General features: G+C 44.0%; 1 long non-coding RNA gene across 2 annotated transcripts; it reads right to left on the bottom strand.

The window, feature by feature from the left end:
• Window positions 1-8,900: 8,900 nt before the first annotated feature.
• Window positions 8,901-19,974, bottom strand: LOC137843117 (uncharacterized). 2 transcript variants are annotated; one of them, XR_011089373.1, is made up of 9 exons: window positions 19,062-19,974; window positions 18,476-18,576; window positions 16,447-16,617; window positions 15,442-15,578; window positions 14,487-14,634; window positions 12,857-12,975; window positions 12,381-12,431; window positions 11,919-12,015; window positions 8,901-10,854 (listed from the first exon to the last, which is right to left on the bottom strand). It is a non-coding gene; the product is annotated as an uncharacterized lncRNA (long non-coding RNA). The 2 variants fall into 2 exon arrangements; XR_011089372.1 differs by having other exon boundaries at window positions 14,487-14,616.
• Window positions 19,975-20,302: the final 328 nt, after the last annotated feature.

The following is a 20,302-nucleotide window of genomic DNA, read 5'->3' as shown; positions in this document are numbered from 1 at the left end:
CGGGAGCAGCCAGGAAGACCACTCCAACAATGAGCACCCCACTGACGCCAGCAGACCTGGCTCCAAGGGAGATCAACCAGGTCAAGTTCACGGAATTACCTCTCCGAGCAGCAACACATTGCAGAGAGCATTTGCAAGCAGTTTAATTTCTCCTTTTGACCATCTCTAGATACTGTCCATGTCCATCTGCACTTCGGGTAAAAGTCAAGGTAAACTGAATACAAAGAAATGAACCAAAGCAAGCTCCTTCTACAAGCGACCTGCAGGAAACTGTTTCCTTAAAGTCCCTCTAAACAAACCATGACAAAATTCAGAGCCCCACGATGTGCAGAGCTCTGTGCTTGCTGGCCATGTGCTGCTTAAGTAGTACGTACATGAAAGGGAAGCATAAAGGAAAAAACAGCTACGGGGAGTGCTGGAGCCACGATCTGGGGAATAAAAGTGGGCTAAACTGGCAAGTGAGGAAAACAGAGACTCGGGAAGGCGTATGAGAATCAGAACTCCAGCAAGGCCTCTCAGCAGGGCAGCTCCGTGTAGGCAACTTGTTGGTATCAGCCAAAGCACAAAACGAACCACGACTCAGCTCCGTCAAGCGAGTCTCTCTGTAGCTGATCTTATCTCAGCACGAAGTCTTCCTCCTGCAGCAAACCTGGCTCACCAGACAGCTAATCCCACTAAGAGAGGATGAGAAAGACTGGGAGATTCTTATCCACGATGAGCACCATCCACCTCGGGCTACAGAGCTTCGCTGAAGTTCATCTTCTCACAGCTCCAAGCCTGGCCTCTGCACCAAAATCACGGGGCGGCTTCGCTCCCCCGGCTCCCTGCGGCATTACCTCAAGCAACCTGATCGAACTGCAGTTTGCTCTGAGTGGGGCTTAAACCAAACACTTCCAGAGGTCCCTTCCAAGCTGAATTAACCTGGTTTTCCATGGCTCTAAGGTGGCCGAAGAGGTCTCCGTAAAAAGGGTCAGGCCACTTAGTGATGCCATGTCCCTCCTCGAGGGGACGTTTCCTTGTGAGCCAAGCTGTCAGCTCCAATCCAAAGAGATCTGATCATCAATAGATTTTAATAATTTAACCGATGCAATTAGATGTGTGACTGCCGTGTGATCCCTTCAAAACCACTGCTGCTCCGCGAGTATGCTGTCTCCTCCACACAGCGCCACAGCTGTGATCACATTGAGCATCAAGTGAGGCCAGAATTTAACTGCAAAACCTGAGGTCATCCCCTCACGTAATGTCCACGTTCCTGGTCAGACAAAGCATCAAGTACAGGTTGGAAGGACTCACTGCAGCTCCCTAAGTGCAAGGAAACCCAGAAGAACCTTTCCACAATTCAAGGAAATAAAATCCCTCTGATATTACTGTGGTTTATTGGAGTTCCTAAGACAAAGAGATGCCTGAAAAGACTAAAAGGACACGAACAAGGAGTAAAGGGTATCCAGGAGAGAAGAAAAAACAGTGTTAAAATGTGGGAGAGCAACCGGATAGAATTCCTGGTGAGAAATACATTTTTATTTATAGGAATAATATGTTGCAAAATCTTCCTCCTTCTTGAGAGCTTGCTTCCAGAGCAGCACATGGGAAGCTGAGGATCATTAAAAGTTTCTGCCCACAATGGGGCATCTCCTGTTGAGGTGCAAAATATAAATTGGTCTGCGACAGTAGGAGAGGCAGCGGGAAATGAAATACCCACCGCTGGGTGTTTGGTATTCATGTGAGTCGTGCCACCCCCATCTGTCCTTGACTTGTACCATCTTTTTAGGGTTTTTCCTCTGACTTCTCATTAGGTTAAACTGTTATTTGCGTTCAGAAGCAGAGAAGGAAAACCGAATGATAGGAACAGAAAATATTTTATGTTACTCTGCATACGGAGGACTGCAGAGGGTGCCAAGTCCGAGCAGAATTGAAGCTGGACTGCAAATCCCCTCCGAGATCTTGCTGGCCGCTTCTGCTCTACCTACAAGCAAAAAGCACAATCCTCCACTGCACCAGAGATCAGAGAAACACAGCTGTATGTGGTTAGACAGGATTTAAGGTCTACAAGTATATGTTAGACAAATATGTATTTCAGGGAATTTTTCTCTCTGCTGCCACAAAAGGTTATTGCTGACAGCTGTGTATGAGAAATTATAGTGTGTGTAGCAATCTTAAGGACACCACATGAAATTGCATTACAGCTGTGATGGCAAAAAAAAAAAGTGACTATTTTTTTGATGGAGCCTATTACACAGGACTTCATGTCGTGTTAAAAAATACTGTCAGTCTCGGATTTTCCTATTGCTTCAACCGGCAAAAATCTAGGCAAACTGAGCGAACGAAGATGACAACTGCAGCAATCCTGAAAGCCTGTTCTCAGAGGGAAAGTTGCACGCTCTCCTAATGCCTGCTCACATGCCCTAAACCCTTAGTTCAGCTCCTGCAGTAGGCAAAGCAAACGGGACGTGTGATTACTTCTGGTTTCCTTGCCTTTTAGTAAGTGAGCCTCTCGTGTGACTTGTTGACAGAAGTGAATGATACGATCAAGAGGTAACACTCCCTCCACCTCAACTGGGAACGTCGTATTGTTTGGGAAATTCATTACATTAGGAAGGAAAGTGTGTTCTGCGGGTCAGGAGATGGATTGTACTCGGATATCTTTGCTTTGTTGCCAAACAAACAGATTCTCTCCATGCTGTTGAACATCACTTGAGCTTCAGGTGTCTCCGTTTCCCATTCTTTGCTCACTGTCGAGCTCCCACTTCGGGCAAACACAGCACCCACTTGCCGTTGCCTCGAGGCACTACTGTAATATAAAATAAATATTAATAACAATTAAGAGTGCTTGGACATGCAAGGGTAACTGTGGCCTGCCTCTGGCTGTCATGAATATGAACTTTGCAAATTTGTCCACAGAACCTGGAGTTCTGTAAAGCTGCCATACCCAGCACACACGGAGGGAAGACACAGCCCGGGCAGCAGCAACGGCATCGCTCTTCCAGACTTGCATCCACTGTGCCAGCTTCGCAAGGTGATTTCTCTTCACGCACTTTGTTTTTGTTTGCTAAAGAAATGGCAAACCCTACGGTATAAAAGCTACCGGGAATGTCTCTGTCGACGTATCAGTTTCTGTCAAACTAAAAACTCTGAATCTGTGCCAAATACAAAGTCAAATGCCTTAATGGAGATATTCATAATCTGTGAATAAAAGTAAAAGCTAATGCCATTTTGCCTTTTATTGGTGTCAGTAATCAGCATTCTCTATATGCAGATGGCAAAAACCTGATAAGCCTTTATGTGATTATTAGTGAATCTAGATCGGATATGGGCATCTTATTCAAAGGAGTCTATAAAATTGTTGATACTGTCTGCCCTTTTCTCCTTATAAACATTTGTCAATTCACTCCCCATCTGCTGTTCTGTGTATACACATGCCCAGGCTAATGTTAGCTGAGGCTGCAATATAGCTATGTTAAATAATTTTATCTGATTTGTTGGATGATGGTATTTCTAATGGAAAACAACATGGTAATTTCAGAATGTTACTGATTAGATGAAAATGATATTGCATCAAAGTTACTTCCTTAATTTATTCTGAAAAAAACAAGAAGGATTTCTCTATTAAGATGCTTAATTAAAATCTATCTCTCTCCATACAAAATCTATACTTCAGGTCCTGCATGTCATGTCTGAAAAGAACAAAGGCTGATTAGCATCTTTTACACTCTGCTTTTCTTTATGTCACTTATACATTCATTACAGCAATTCCAGCCAGGTTTGGAAGGTCTGAGAGAAAGGGCGCTATTGTATGGACTGGCTGAGCAAAGGCAGAAGAACAAAAGAATGCAGCTGAGCTTTTTAGGCTTCCAGAGAAAATGGGGGGAGTGGTTGGAGTCCAGATGGGCCTGGGGGTGGGGTACGGTGGGGAGATTTTAGGGCAGCGAGCAGTTACTCCTTCCAGGGAATCCGACAGGAACACAATGCATAAATAACATCACAGGAACTGAGGCTGAACTCCAGCTGCTCCGTCGCTCTCACGGATTTTCAGGATTCCCTCCTAAACTTAAAAGTGAAATAGGAAGGAGGCAGTCTGGGCATCAGCAGAGCGGCACACACAGCCGTGCACGCACGGACATGCACATGGGCACACGCTCTCACAAAAGGGTAGGAAGAACTGCAAGAGCAAAAATGAAATTCCAGCTCTTTCAATGAAGGAATGAATTACACGTTGCTGACTTACAAAAAAAAATAATCCTAGACTTTAGTGCCTCTTTCTTTTACATATTATGTACAGAGAACTCTGAGATGTCTGAGTATGGGAACTTTGCATCTTTCCTGCTCCTGAAAACTGAAGTTTGCATCAGCCCAAATATCTGCTTTATGGGATGTGTTTGCACCTTTCAGCTGCAAACCAAGATGTTGGTGTGAAAAGGCATATAAGATTCTTAAAATATTATTTTATACCATATCCTAAACAAGACAATGAAGTCCTAGCAATTCTATATCTGTTATTTGCATCAGTGGAAAGGAAATAACGAGGTAGTTAGCTGCATGTTGGGCAGGACATCTGGTGAAAACTCGACACTTGCTCTCATAGAAGACCTGATTCTGTTTTTGCTTATATATGTCTGCAGTGGGAAAAGCCTTTTGCAACCACTGCCATTTTCAGTGCCGCACAACAAGACTCACATCAGCTCCTCTCGGCTGCCTGGCTCTGGGAGCAGCACACACGAAGCCCCACTCCCTGTACTAACCCCTAGCAAATCTTCCAACAGGATGCCTCTCACAAGCCCCAAAGCATCATGAGACGTTAGAGTACCCCCCTCTCCCCACCTGAGAAGCACGTCTGCCAGCTCCCCAGCAGGAAATTTGGGGAGGATCTGGGGAAGAGCTAAAGGATGTGTATTCTGCTTGCCTGCCTGGGGTCCGCTGGCCTTCTCTCCTCAAGGCTGCTTCCAGCATTCCTAATATCTCATGCAGAAGCCAGGAGAACAGAAGATTTTTACCTTGTGTTGCATGCGAGCACTAAAGCACTGTCAAGGCACGGTGGGCCCAGGGTTATCATCTTCATTCGAGCTGGAGGAGACAGACCATTTCGTTTTCCTTTCCTCTCTGCCTGACCAAAAACCCAAGCCAACCCCCTTCCTCTGCTCTCCCCATCAAGAAGAGATAAGAGGAGTGTGAGAAATAGCAACAAAACACCGTGCCCCTTGCAGTGCCCATTCTCTTTAGGTTTACCACCATAAATGTGCCCCCTCAGCTGCCCTGAGACGCAGGGCTCAGCTCAGGCACAGCGCTGGATGCTGTCCCAAAGGCTCTCAGACAGCTGGAGAAGACCCAAAGGCAAGAAGCAGAGTGGGATTAGCTTTTGCTAATTCGTGTCAGTGTCATTTAGCCCCAGAACTGCCATTAGCAGCCAAGCTATTCATAAACACAGCCAATCTCCCTTTAGTAGCTTTCCAAAGGAGCTGAAAACACGCTTGGTATCCAAGTCTGGGTGCACCACAGATTGTCCCCAGCCTCCATCAACTCGATTAAGCAACAGCATCAGACAACAGACTTCAATTCCCTTTTTAGATCCAACTAAAATAAACACACGAGACGTTGCGTTTAAAGTGTTACCTTGTGTTCTTCTCACTTAGCACTTGGGAGACGTGTGAAGAACAGGCGAGCAGGCTGCAGAGCTGTGCAGGTCCCAGGCTGTGCAGGGCACGGATCCTGCTCTGCTCCCCACCACGACAAGGAGAGCAGGGCCAGGAGCTGCTGGGGAACAGGCAGGTGAGAAGGGCCAGCACAGGCCACTAAGCTGTTAAATGAAGGAGGACAGGGTTTGGGTGCAGACAATTGCAGGGATGAGAACAAAACAGATGGCCGGAGGAGCAGCAGCAGAAGGACACAAAGAGATGGTTTTCGGAGGACCACTCCCCTGGAATGCCAGTTTTGAGACAAAATGAATACGCAGGAGAGCCCCACGTACACCCAAATGTGTAGGACCACCCAGTCTCAGCTCTGGAAAGTGTATTCTACCAAGTCTCCTCAAAATACTTGCAAATAGACACTTAAAAAAACAAAACAGAAAGCCAAAGAGTCTGTGGCATGGGGTGCATTTGCTCACATCTCCTATATTTTTCTGTTATATATAAAATAAAATTTTGCCACAATACAATGAGCTGCCAAGTGCTGACATCTCCCCAGCTACAGGCGTGCTGGACAGAGTTCCCTGCTGCAGAGACTCCAGATTAAGTAGGAAATACACTAATGAGACAGGAAACTTATCAATAGGAGACCATTGTACCAAACTATTCAACCTGCTCCTGATGGCTCATTGTCCCACGCCACGCAGATTGTCCGCTTAAAGTGCTCCACATCATGCTGCTCTATGATTTTCTCTGAACACTGCCTGGGAATCCTTCCACAAAGACCCCTTTGTTCGGGAGCACCTACAAAAACAACTTATCATTCTGGATTTTGCTAAACAGTTCGGGTTTGGGAGTTAGAGGTTTTTTGCTTGTTTATTTTTGATCCTAGCCTTTATTAAGCCTCACAGCTCTGATAGGCTCAGCCTTCTCAGGAGAGACTGGCAACCAGCCCTAAATTACGTTAGGCAAGATATTTTTTCTGAAATAAGCTAGAAATCATTGGTTATTTGGACACCGAGGATAATGCCAGCTTTGTCAAATCATCGGAGAGGTGTGCGGTTGTTTGGGGTTCCTTCTGGATGCATAAAGTGATTAGTGGCTTTGGCAGATATCATTTTGTCTGTCTTTCACCTTCGTCTGATCATCAGCTCTTCCATCTTGCCCTCGCTAATCAGTTTCTCTTTCACGTAATATCTGTGTTTCTCATCCATCAGCTCACTCTGATAGTCCAGCTGAAGTTACCACCGTAGCTTCCAGAGAGGCGCCTTCGTTTCAGCCTCACTCCCGAAGTCATGCCTAAAAAAAAACAGGTGCCAAAACCTGCTGACTTTTGATCATTTTGCCCCAAACGAGAAAACGTACAAAAAGACGGGGAATTGCTCACTTATGTAAGCATCACAGCATTACAAGCTGGTTTCATGTTTTCTGCACTTACAAAAAGTGTTACAGTCTTGCTGGTAAATTCGTTTCCTCTGCTGAGGAGACTCTTTAGCTACCTTGTGTGCACGCAGGCTGTTAGGCATTCAAACACGGTATTTGTTCCTGTGCTATCAGCTGGATGTCACGTCTACACCTGCTCTGGGGGCAACCACTGTCATCCAAGCAGCCTCTCTCCTGCTCTTTTGCACTAAAATAATTTCCTACAGCATCCAGAACCATTTGGGTTCCCAGGTCTCACCGTAAAGGTGTGAAACAAATGTCTGCAGGGCTGGCTGCACGGCGGTGAGGAGGAATCAGTGAACTGGAATTTAAAGTAAGCACCTAGAAAGCTCCAGCATCCAGCGCCTCTGCTGTATTTCATTCATGTAGACACATGTCTCTTTCCAAAGAACTCTGGTACTACTGGAACATGGTGATGTCTACTTGCTGAACACTGAGGTTACTGCTTGCTGTGCTGTTCTGAAGCAGCTGATCATTCCTAGAACACCAGGGGCATAAACCCAAGTGCAGCTGCCCATCCCTGACCATGGTAATTAAGTGGTGTGGACTTGGACATTTGTACTACCCATGGTAGTACATTTAATGTACTACATTTAAGGTATCAAATAACTGCAATTATAGCAGCAGTAACATGTATATAACTTGCAGTTGTATTCATACTGCAAATACTACACTTGATAAAATAAAGTCACGAGACACGAAGCTGTATACTTCAGTCAGAATATTCCAGGTAATGTCTATCACAGGTGCACAGGCACTATAGATATATCAATATCTAGAACATAACCCCCAGTCACTGTGCTGTGGGCATTCACAAGCAGCCACAAAGGTTCCAACACTTCCCCAGAAACCTCCCACTCCGACACAAACTGACTTTGGTGGGGATTACAGTGACATTAACATGGTTGCTGTAGGCTAACGACCTGCAAACTGCGATCTCTAAAGGTGTGACAGATCCAGCAGGTGATGTATCACTCCTGTTCTCTGAAAGTTAAGGTAGACAACGAGAATAAAACAGTGTCAGCACGAAGACAGGTGAGTCCTTGGTCACATTCATGACCTTCGCAGTGCAACCCCAATACCACATAACTCAGAACACAAAGCAAGGGAAGGAAAGAAGCCATCAGAGAAGGCAAGGAGGCAGTCACGGTACCGTCAGTGCCACCCTGCCCTTTCTGCTTCTCTAAGACTGGCGTCTTCACAAGGAGCCTGACTCTCAGACCTCGCACTTTTCTAATTCGAAATCAGGAAAGTGTGGCCAACAGACACAGTGGAGACAGGCTGTTGAGTATTTTTTTCCTCATCACTGAAGGATTCCCTGCTGGTTGTAATCAAGATCCATAAACTCGCAACGTAAGGCAGTGTGAACACTGAGATCCCAGCCTCATTTATCGCTGCTAAATTCAACCAGATGTACAAACTTGCTTGTGTTCTGATCCGCTGTGCAAGCCTAAGAACGATACCCAAGTCACTTGGTTAGCTTTCCAGCAGCACAATGCTATGAAACAAGACAGGAGCCCCAACCCAACAGACATAAAAATCAGACTGGACAAAGCTCTGCACTGAACATACCGTGAAGAATGATCCTGATCTGGTCTGTGGGGATTAAGTTGAATCACTGAACAGATCTCTTTTGTTTCAACTTACATGACAAAACTTTCAGTTAGCACTTGAGCAAAGAATGACAACAGTCAGAGCCTTCCCCTGACAACCACGTACTCTAAAATTCAAGGAATTCACACAGCAACGTAAATGTCATGTCATTTTCCTTTTAGAAAGGCAGAGTGAAAACAAAAGTAAATGTGGTCAAATTTGAATAAATGTAACACCAAGTTTATCTGAACGTACATTCCGTCTCAGACAATAAATTAGCTTGCCTTACAGATATTAATTAAGTTTAGCCAAGGGACAGCTAATATTGTTGCACTGCTTTTTTTTTTTTTTTTTTTTTTTTACACAAACACATGTAAAGATCAGAACATCTCCTGTTGTCCAATAACTCACTGCTCAATTAATTGGTTTGTGGTTAGCAAAGTAGCTGTTTCTCAGTGGGGACTAACTGCATACCAGCTATGAACTTGAAGTAAAGCCAATTATCAGCTAGCAGTAAGGAAACAATCTGTAAAACACCTCAAAGAATGCAAATCTTCACTGTCAGCTGCTGAATGGAAATGCTCAAATAGAAAGACCTGCCCTAAAAGCAGCTTATGATACAGGAGCAAGCGAAGTTAAACTCACACACACACCATGTCTAAAAACAGGGCTGTAAGTCAAACAGACTTCCCTAGCTGCAAGCAGTCCGAACACCCTGCTTTTTACACGCAATACAATTCAGAATAAAAAAGAGCAGAAGACATTAAGGCAGCAGGCGAAGTTTTCTCATATAGAGAAGAAAAATATGTAAAAACCTAGCCTTCCCTCCTCCTCCCAGCAGTAACACTACACCGAGGAGACAGACCTCCGAATATTTTCTGTCTCATCACCAACAGGATGCCCTGCTGGGTGCAATCAAGATCCACAAACTCGGGGATTCAGCCAGTGTGAATGCTGCGCTCCCAGGACTGCCGTGTGCAGTGATCCTCATTGCAGAGCCACACTTAGCATTCCACGCCAAGGCACTGCTTGTCACTCTGGGCTATGGATTCCTATTCCCAGTTTCACTTTTTTTTGGTTTTATTTAATTCACATTGGTATAAAGTAGTGAAGCCTTCACCTCAGCTTAAGCCATTTATGTAAAGTTTCAGTAAATATGGAGTGGGTGACTTAAAGCTGCAAGGCGAAAGTGTTGCACAACCAAGCACTGAGAAAAGTACTCTCATACCTCACAGCTTTCGTTTGTCCTTATCCTCAACTGCCAGAAATTAAGCTTGTCTGATAGAATTCCACAGCATCTGAAAATCTTTTTTTTTTTTTGTTATAAGCAATCAAGCTGAAATTTTCATGTTATTTGACAGTATTTTACCTGATAGAGCGCAGTTGCTTTCTCGGAGAATTCAAGTTTCCTTCTTTATGTGCCACATACCCATCACCGTGGTAATTCCTCTTCTGTATATCAATGATTTTCTTTTACACATTTGTTGTTCATACGTTATGTATATCAAAATGTCATTAAATGCCAGGGCAGGAGCAACAAGATAGCTGTATGTACTTACTCTCTGTGATTAATACTGAATGTAATCTTGCTCGTAATATACTTGTGTAATAATTTTACCTGTAAGTTATTACTAATGGTCTGAATATTTTCACTTCAAATTACCCTGAAGATGTCATAGCACTTGCTTACTTCTATTATAAGTCTTTCTATCTGTCATCATTTGTCACTGGTGTCGAGGCCAGAAAATATTTGTCCATATAAAGAAAATTCCACTTAAAATGGTAAACGCTTGTAAGTTGAAATGGTGCACTCAGAATGCTAACCTGAAGACCTGCAAATGTGGGACTCTCTCTGGAATTAGTGCCTACTTCTTGGTGTGGAAGCATCAGACGTGAGTACAAACAAGAGTAAGAATAACATTTACAGTAAGTGCTGTATGGGAGCAACACCAAGGTGAAACTTGCACACACCTCCACGACAAAGCACTCACCGTACCCAATGCAAGGAGCACTGCAGCTTTTCCACCATGCTGCGACTGCAGAGAGCTCCTCCAGATCCCCTCCTGGCTCATCCCCTCCCATCTTCATACCAGCAGAGCTGCTCTCTTGATGGTTCTCTTTTACATGCACAGAGTAAGCTTGCCGAGGAAGGCACCATGTTTTCTTCTTTGCTTCCACACAATTTAGCATAATCTGGGTTCTGAGGGAATTAAATAAAAATTTGCCTTAGTTTGCAAGTGACAGTCCTTTCCATAATACAATACCCTACAGCAGTGCTTTTGGGAAATACCCTTAAGTTTTCATCTTTCTGCTTTTGCATTTCTGGCTGCCCGTAGTCAGATACATCCCCTCTTCAGATATATTAAGGCTGGTGACTCCTGCTGCCTTTGTGCTAATTTATGCTTGAGCATTCTGTGATTTATTTGCTCGTTTGAACAACACTGAACAACTGAAAAAAAATAACAATACCTAAAAATAATATTTTTATTTTTTTAAAGCAGAAATTGTACAAATTAATTCTACCTTGCTATTCGGCTGAAATGAAACCAAGAATTGCAGTTATGACACAGAATTTCTATGCCCTCGTAAGTCCTTCTCAATGCTCGCATCATTTATGGGAGTTTGTAGTTTGTGAAGATGCGTTTAAAAACAAAACAACACAAAAAAAACCCACACCAAACCCCAGAATATATCCACCACTGGGACCTCTTCAACGAGCCCAGCCTGACTCCTCCTGTTCTCTACGATCATAACTCTTAGGCTTTTGATTCCCTTAGTCCTGAAACTATAAAAATCTTCTTTCTATAAGGTCTTTTATTGTTATCCACATAGTCAATAGTGTCATTTTCATTCATATCATTCTGTAGGGAAGTTAGAGGAAATGAACCAGACGGAACAGAGCTATAAATAAGATTCAGCTACGCTGTTCCCAGTGCAGATTCAACAGCATTCTTTTAAAACCACAAAAGTACAGCTTGGGAATGATGGGAAGTTTTCTTCTCACTCGACTTCTCAGATTAGCTTTCATGCGGTGGCCAGTCTTTATTGTTGACTTATGTGAATAAAAGATGCATTTGCTTAAAACTAGCTCTGCAAGCACAAACACCACAGCAGGCACACATTGCGTGTACACATTAGCTCGTGCTTATGAGAAAAATCTCCAGAATCATAGAGTTCTTAAGCATAAAGGATTCCGCTTAGAATTATTTCCTAATGAAAAGAACCTTTAGGGTAAAGAGGCAAATCTCACAGCAAATGGATTACCATTGGTTTTCTTAGGGGCTTGGCGTGCAATACGATGGACTGTTTGCTTCACAGCAAGATCGCAATGTATAATGCTGGTACCTTTTTGTGTGAAATCCTGAAAAAAAGCAAGTGCAAAAATCCACAGGCAGTTCTGCTGTGCTGACAAAACACTGCAAATACCAGCTTTATGTAAATCCTTAGGAACAAAACAGGCCTATTGGTGCTCTGCCAGAGATGCAGGGGCAGTGGCTCTTAAGCCCCTCTCAAGCAGCCCAGCACGAGGGAGCAGGGCTGCCCCCCCTCTGCTGGGTGCCATTCAGCCTTTGCATTGGGGTAACCGGATAGGTCTTTTAAGTTCCAAGGAGCAGGCTGTGCATAAACAAAGCCTTAATGAAAAAGGGAATGTAATGATCTCGAGAGAAACCTGACAGCACAGCTAAAACCACAGGGGAGCAGCAACAGCAACCCCGAGCATCTCACCTGTAATTAAAGTGCCGAGGAGCCCAGGTACCGCTGCTCATTAATATTCACCTGTAGAAATGGAAGACAGAGAGGCAAACATGGAATGCTAATATTGGGTCCATCCTTTCTCCGTACACACTTGCTTCTTCCTTTCCACGTGGGCCAGCAGCGTCTCAGAGCTCAGCCAAACCAAACACGACGCGGCCAGCAGCCACAGGCGAGCCGAAGTAGCCGCGTGCTGTGGAAGTTTAAGGGAGTGGAAATTTCTGCTCTGGTTAATTTATTCTGTGCTAAGAACTTGGCATCTAAGGATGAGCCTTTTGTCATATCATGCAGCACCGAGAGACACTCGGGAGATGAACAATGTAAAACAAGAAAGCGCTGCTTGTTGCCCAAGGCATGTGGTAGTTTGTTGCCAGTTTATGTTTCATGCAGGTTGGCTCTATTAGCTCCAACAACCTACAAAGCTGAGCAGTGAAGCCCACAGTGGATACCTTTGGGAGCCTCACAATGCTTCAGGAAGGGACCTTTTGAAGACTCAAGTCTTAACTCCAGAAGCCAGCAGGAGCAGCTGCCTGGGCCAAGAGCAGAGAGGTTCCCATCACCAAGCTTCCTGCAGGTTAGGAGAAAGGGAAAATCAGGTGAGGAGAAAGGGATCTGAAGAATATGGCTCCGCACATTCATCCGCTTCTGATCAGAGAAGGAAAGCTCACCTCAACACGAGGGATATTCAGCAAAGATTTTGTCACCTTCTGTCTGTATAAACAACTCCCCGGTTGCTTTATTTTTTGACAGAAAAACCGTGAGGGATGATGCTATGACTGGAAATCCAGAACGCCTTTTGAGTTCAAGGATTCTGAATTTTAGTTTTTCTCCTATTACCTCTTTTATGGGAACTATTAACTGTAATTTAAGCCCAAAATGTTAAAAGCAGTATACAGATTTAAGGATTCTTTCATACCAATTAGAAATAATTTCTAGCTGCACTTCAATGAATAGGCTTTTATCTTTTGTTAGAGTGGAAAATCACTTATCCACTGTAGCACAGGGCATCTGCATAGATTTGTTTCTTATTATCTTTAATGGTATTGGCAAATACGGAGTTAACACTTTTCTGCTAAATATATTTGCAGTTGTCGGAATACCAGGCTTCTAAGAAAATTACAAGTTTAAATATTCAGTTAAACCAAAGTTACAACTTAATTAACATACTAGTAGAATATTCAAGGCTGATGTCACCTCGTCGCTCACAACGCACTTGGGGGCATAGAGGAGGATCCTCTGACTCAACTCAAAAGCAACCTGGAAATACCATGACTACAATTCCTACCTTGCTGGAAAATGCTAACATATGAAAGGCCAATCCAAGATTTAAAGAGTTTTGTTTCTACTTCTTTTTTTTTTCTTTTTTTTTAAGCTTTAAGCTCTGTTTGCACCCCCATCCTGAATGCGTAACTGCACAAACATCAAAAATATAAAACACCATTGATAAAAAAGGCTTAATTATGTAATAGCCAAATTTTAACTGCCTGTACAGGATTCATGAAAAACAATGTAAAGTATTCACTATCAGGCTATTTCATTGGTGGTCTCTGTCAAACACCAAGTTTAACCTGAAATGGAGAGTTAAATGATGGATTTTTCCCTGTGATTTCTCCGCGCTGTCTCCCTGAATTGTCTAGGCAAGGCAGTTTGTGTGGGCTGTGACCTCGCAGCTCTCTGCAGGCCACAAGATCACGACCTTATGAAAATTGTTTCTCTTTTCTCTGTCACTCTGAATCATATTCTTAGGTTAACAGAGAAGAGATTTTAAAGAGAGTGATCACCATTTTTCGAAAAACGGTTCAGCTCTCGGATCAGAACAGGAAAGGCAATTTGCCTAGCATTAGCTTCAACGTATGTATCGTAAAGATCTTTATCTGCTCTAAATGGCAAACTAAAAAAAAGGCTAAATAGTGGCTTGCTTTTACCAGACATTTCTGTACAGCAGCTCACACGGCAGCTTTGGATTCCAGCACTGAGAAGACTTCTACTGACAGAGAAGACTAAATCACTGAGAAAAAGTGGTTTTATCATGTGGAAACTCGTAGGTTTAAGCTTCTTTGAAAGTGTCAGCCCACTCACCTGCCTGTGGTCACTGCCCTGTGTGTGTTGCTCCTGGCCCAACGCTGCTTCACGTCCATGGATGGCACAAAGGTCTGCAGTGACCAACACCGTACAGGTTTGGATCCTGGTCTCTTTCATCCCTCTCTTTCTAAATACCAGCAGAAATCTGGAAAAAAAATATTAATAATCACAAAAGCTATCCATAATTGGTGCAGTTCTCAAGGTGTCAAACAACAAAATCAATGTTTTACATGCAACAGCTCTTTGGAAAAATAAAATACAATTAAAAAAAAAAAAAAAAAAAGAAAAGAAAAACGTTGGGACACTCCATTAATGTTAATGTAGCTATATTAACAGGATTCGCCCCAAAACCTTTGACTGTTTTCTGAAGGGAAAACTTGTATTATCAAGTACTGTTTCTATCTTTATTAACTTTTTTCTTTATTAGCTCTACTCTTTTTTTTTTTTTCAGCTCCACTTCAGTGACTACATATAGTCACAGAAATTTATTTTACATTCAGCCTTTATATTGTTCCCTGGCCATCCCTTTGGGCTGCTTCTAGTATCTCCCTACTTGCTGCTGCAGAATATATTATAGAAGCAATTTTGGCCAACTGCTCCCACAAGAGTGGGCTCTTGTCAATGCGCTGCGTTGATCCAGCCGAGTGAAGGAAGGGGACTCTGTTCGCGTCTCCCTCATGCCTGCTGCACGATGCCACCGCAGAGAAATTACTTTGAAATGCTGCATTTTGACTGTAGCAACATGACTTTTTAGTTTTGTTGCTTTGTTTGCCTTGCAGAATTACAGAGATTTCCTTTGGAAGATTAAAACACGAAGCCTGAAAGAACTGAATCGACTGGAGCTGGCTCTCAAATGATCCGGTAAGGACCGGGAAGGACAACAGATGCACCTGCAAGCTCTGCAATGCTTTTGCAAAACTTCAAGCCAATTAGGCTCATCCACGCTACTTACATGCACGAGGAAGCTACCGACTGAACTGGCTTTGCTCGCTGCTACGCTCAGACTAACGGGCCGGCAACGCTGCTGCTTCCTAACTGCTCCAACGCGGCAGCATCCCGAGTCTGGCTGCGTGGGCTGGGACTCCTGTTCTGCAGCAGAAACCAGGAAATCAGCAGAAACCAAGAATCTGGTAGGACTGGAAAAAAGGCTGAACTATGTGCAAATGGGCTGGTATCTGATCAAGAGCCTTATGAACCGTGACAGCAGTTTATTAAACACTAAACCCAGCGGCAGTCATTTGTTTGTTTTTTTCCCCCATTTTTTGTTTCAAGGTGCATCACCATTTTGTCCAAAACCGGTTTCCTTTCAGCCATACCAACTGTATAGAGTGGGTTAGTCTCAATCTGGCCCACAAACCTGGTCCACAAAATATTTCATCATTTTACCCCTTTTTTGGTGTTTTTCCCCCCATACTTTAATGGGGCTTTAATGCCACTGCCTCCACCTGGCAGAAACCAAGTGACTTCCTCAGATTCCTCGGAGGGCTGTGATAGCAAACTGCACAAAAGGCAGGCTCCTATCAAAACTGGATTGTAAAATATAACACAGACAGGTTAGAAACATGCAGCTTGCAGTTATAGGTAGAGCAATAACTTACAATGGATACTGCAGAATACACAGAAATCACAGATAATAATCAAGAGATTACCCTCATATGGGAAATCACATTGAGTGGGTCTTTCTTTGTCCCCAAAACTATTCTGAGCTGAAAATGTTCTTAATAAGAAATATGGGATGTTGGTTCAGAGTGTTGCAGTACCATGACTGGGTGCAGAAGCCTCCCAGTTTTGTTTCTCGTTTTCATTTTTAAAAGGATGGTGTTTGTTCTCGTTCTGGGTTACTTTTTGCAGCTTTCCATGCCAAGTGATGACAAACCTCATCACTGATGGGCCAAGTGGCTATTGCAGCTGCACAGAAGACAGGAGGCACTTTGTGATGTGCAGCGTGCTGCCTTACCTCCCCGCTGCCTCGTCTCCAGGAAGGGCAGAGGCGAGCCCGCAGCGCAGAACTCAGCGAGGACGCCGCCTCTGGCACATTCAACAGGAGGCAGCGATGCCGAGGCAGGATTATTCCAGCAGGACAGGCTCATCTGGCTCCCTTCTCCAACAGGACAAGCAAACGGAGAACCTGCATCATGAGTTTGGTGTTACGTTTATAGAGCTATCCTCCAGAGGCCCGCTGAAACTGAGAAGTCTATGGTCAAGATTTTACACGAGATTCCCAAATGCAAGGGGGGATTATGGGTTGGTTAATGTGCAAAAAAAAGTCAACAGGAATTTCCTATTAAATAGGAAGGGGACTGCAGCACTCAGAATACCGTGCTCCTTCAAACACGAGGCTCTGCTGTGCTTTCCCGTCCCCTCTTTTGGCATTTGGGAGCAGGAGAGAAGGCGGCAGCAAAGCGGCCTTCAGATGCCAGCGGAAGGATCCTGGGGAGGAAACATAAATACTTGTCCTGGGACAACTCCTCAGAGCTCCATATTTCTTTTCAATAACAACAAGGGAATTTTTTCTTATTGATTGCTTTTTGCAATCGAGCTTACCAAATAGAACTTCCCTCAAATGATTCTTCCAGCTAACCTGATAGAAAACTAACCTTGTTATATTTATTGACAGAACATTGAAATAAATATTATAGGTCTAGAGGGAATGTTTCAGTCCATTGATTTTCTTTATTTTTTTTAAGGAAATAACAAATGCACCATATTCCCCTTGGCATATTATGCTGGGAATAATCTGAAAAAATGCTTACCTTGTTCAAAATATGTCTTAAAAACTCCTTCCGTTTCCAAAGAGCAGGCACAAATGTGAATAAATCTTATCTCGGGCAAAAAAGCAATTTGCAATCTTAACTGTTTGCAAAATTCTCCTTCTATGATTGTTCAGGAAATTAAAAGAAACCAGTTCATGCTTTTATCTGAAGCTGTGAGAAGATGTCAAGTTTTGGGGAATGTGATTTTTTTCTCCAGGAATAGGTAGGGCTGAGAATCAGCTGCCGATAGTTTAATACACCTCACTGAATCTTTCGGTATCTTTCACTACTTGCTCCTCTTATACTGCTTCTTCCAAGGCTTGTGGCCAGCATCCCCAGTGCTTATTGTTTCCTCTCTGGAGCATTTTAATGGCAGGATCATTCAACTGGCAGGGTGGGAGCTGGATGGTAAATCGGGTAAGAGAATTTGGGAGATAAAGAGGAGAAGGGAGAAATGGAAAAAATGCTGAGATCCACTGAAGACAGGGGAATAAACTTTAAAAATCTGCGTGAAGAACTACAGGTCTGAAGAAAAACACATGAAGCTAAGCAGAATTTTGCTAAATTTTACTTAATTATTGTATTTGGTATGAAAAAGCCGTTCCCAAATAATGCAACACCCAGATGCTTAGTGAGACTGTCCCTGTTCTACAGCACGAAGCGAGGAGCCGCTACACACAAACAGCCACGTGGCTTCTCCTGCAGGATTCACAGGCAGCACGCCCGGGCTTCAGTCAAGGAACCTCCTAGGGCAGGTTCTCTGACTTCCCAAAGACAATCGTCTGAAATAATCTGAGATGATAAATGCAAATGTATTACAGTGCAATGCCACAGAGCTCCCCAAACACTGTCACTTCCATTAGCCACGCAGCCTGACGGTACCTATTTCACCAAGAGGACCAAAAAAGACACTAATTTTTTTGGAGGTTTTCAAACCTGAAACTAGACCTTGAAACTGGAACAAACCGAAAATAAGGGATTCTGCAGCCGAAGTCGAAACGTGAAGGCACACTACAGAAATGCTACAAGCTGCATCTCAATTTTATTTACCTAGAGGGTCCTTCGCCGAGTCAAAATCATTGCTAAAATTGGGAGGAAGCTTTCTGTGATTAGAAGAGCAATGCCCAGTCTGAGCACAAACAGCGTACCATTATGCTGCTCCCACAGGACCACCACGAACCTCGTGTGTACGTGGCTGCCAGCTAAAGATTGCTGCTACTGAGAGTAACTTACATCTTGCCAGGGGTTACATCCAGCCTCTCTTACGTGGACATTCTGCAGAGCTGCTTCGTATGCCAGTGAAAGAAAGAGACGTGAAGCCTTCTGGACAGCATCTGCTCATGAAAAACTAAGGGAATCTTCTTGGCTCTGTTCACCTTTAAAGCTTTACTTAGTACGGGAAGAAATGGAGAACGGCATGGTCGCTGCTTCTGAAACCCTTTTTGTCTCCTCCCATAAAGGATTAGAGTCCTTATGGACAGTAGTCACACTTAGTGCATCCAATTTCTGAGCACAAACTACCGGTATATAAGAGTATGAGGAAGCCTTTGTGAAAACAGAAGGCCTTCAGCACTTGTGTGTGGTCCTTTAACAGCTCTATTTCCTGGACAACATGGTAAGGTGAAGTGGTGTAACCAACACATCCTCCGGACCTTGCACACTGCCACCTCGTGGTAATTCAGACCCACACTGTGGAACCACCCAAGCCCCAAACACGAAACATCCTATTAAAATTTGAATACGAAGAGGCAGCAGTATTTCCTGGCATCACCTCCTGGAAACGTCACTGAGCCAAAATAAACATGTAAGTTATACAAACCCCGGTGTTGGTTTCTCCTTTAAAGGAACTGCTCCTGTTGCGTCACGTAGCAGCTGGCTCGAAAGACCAACTCACAAATTCCAGGCTCTTCCATTCACCGACAGCATCTGTTGCACTGAGGGCCTGTGAATTGCTCCAGCACCACTCACAACAGACTTGTTCTGTACACTGAAAGGTAGGCCGCCAGGTAAAATGCTGTTTTAGTTAAAGCTACATTGAAGCAAGGCAGTCGAATGACTTTTCCAAGCTCCCACCTGTGTAGAAATGGAAATAAGGAATGCGGGAGCTGACTGCGGTAACGTTTACACCAGACCAAACCTGTATTAACCATGCTGCATCTGAGGTCTTCTCAGTGGAGTACAGGCAAAACACTTGTAAGAAAAGGAAGGGGAAAATGAGCAGGAGCACCTCTAGGGAAGTGAAAACTGAACATTGCTACATCTCCCTGCACACACAAAGTCCTTCCGAGGCTGTGCCAGCACCCAGTGCTTGCTGTGCTTGCAGAGCGGTGGCACTGTGATGCTGGTGATGCTCCTGGAAAAGGGGGGCAGCCAGCACGTTTTATCTGCACGATGCTGTGCCCTCTGTCATGCTAAGCCCGGTACCTCTGGACGTGGATGTCACTCTGCTTGGCTCCTCAGACCATGTTCTGCCCCACCATATCACACTACCCATCGGTGCAGTCCCTTTGTACGTAAAGAACAGCTGCTGGTGACATTGTGCTGACATCTTAACACCTGTGGAACTGTGAAATACCAGGACTAAAAGTCATGCAGCAGACTGGAGAGCTGTCCCAAAACGGTCTGCCCCAATACCAGTGCCAGTAGCCACAACAGCAAAATCAGAAAGTATGTGAGAGGGAACTCAGCAAGCCAAGCTAAAGCTGCATACGCTACGCGTCTAACAGTAATAGCACCCATGTTGGGAATTGGCATAATTGTTCGATCTAAGCTTGCTTTAAGCAACCAGGGGTAGGCCTTAGAAATCTCAGGGCCTGCTGTAGCTGAGCAAACCAAGCTGCCAGAGTAACTGTGAGAAGCTCCCACGGCAATGACTCCCACATCACCCAATTAAGGAACTCAGAAAATATTGTTATCAGCAGCTGGCCTCAAGGACTAGGTCTACGCGACCGTTAAGCACAAAGGGGGTTGTTTTCCTAACTTCTAATCAAAAGGTGGTGTTATTTTCTTAACAGTTTGTCTGGGTGCTTTTGACCAATAATCTTGTGTGAAACACTGTCC

The sequence above is a fragment of the Anas acuta genome, chromosome 21, assembly GCF_963932015.1.
Source record: "Anas acuta chromosome 21, bAnaAcu1.1, whole genome shotgun sequence".
NCBI lineage: Eukaryota > Metazoa > Chordata > Aves > Anseriformes > Anatidae > Anas > Anas acuta.
The sequence above is the reverse complement of the archived record's forward strand: the minus strand, read 5'-3'. Positions and strand labels throughout refer to the sequence as shown.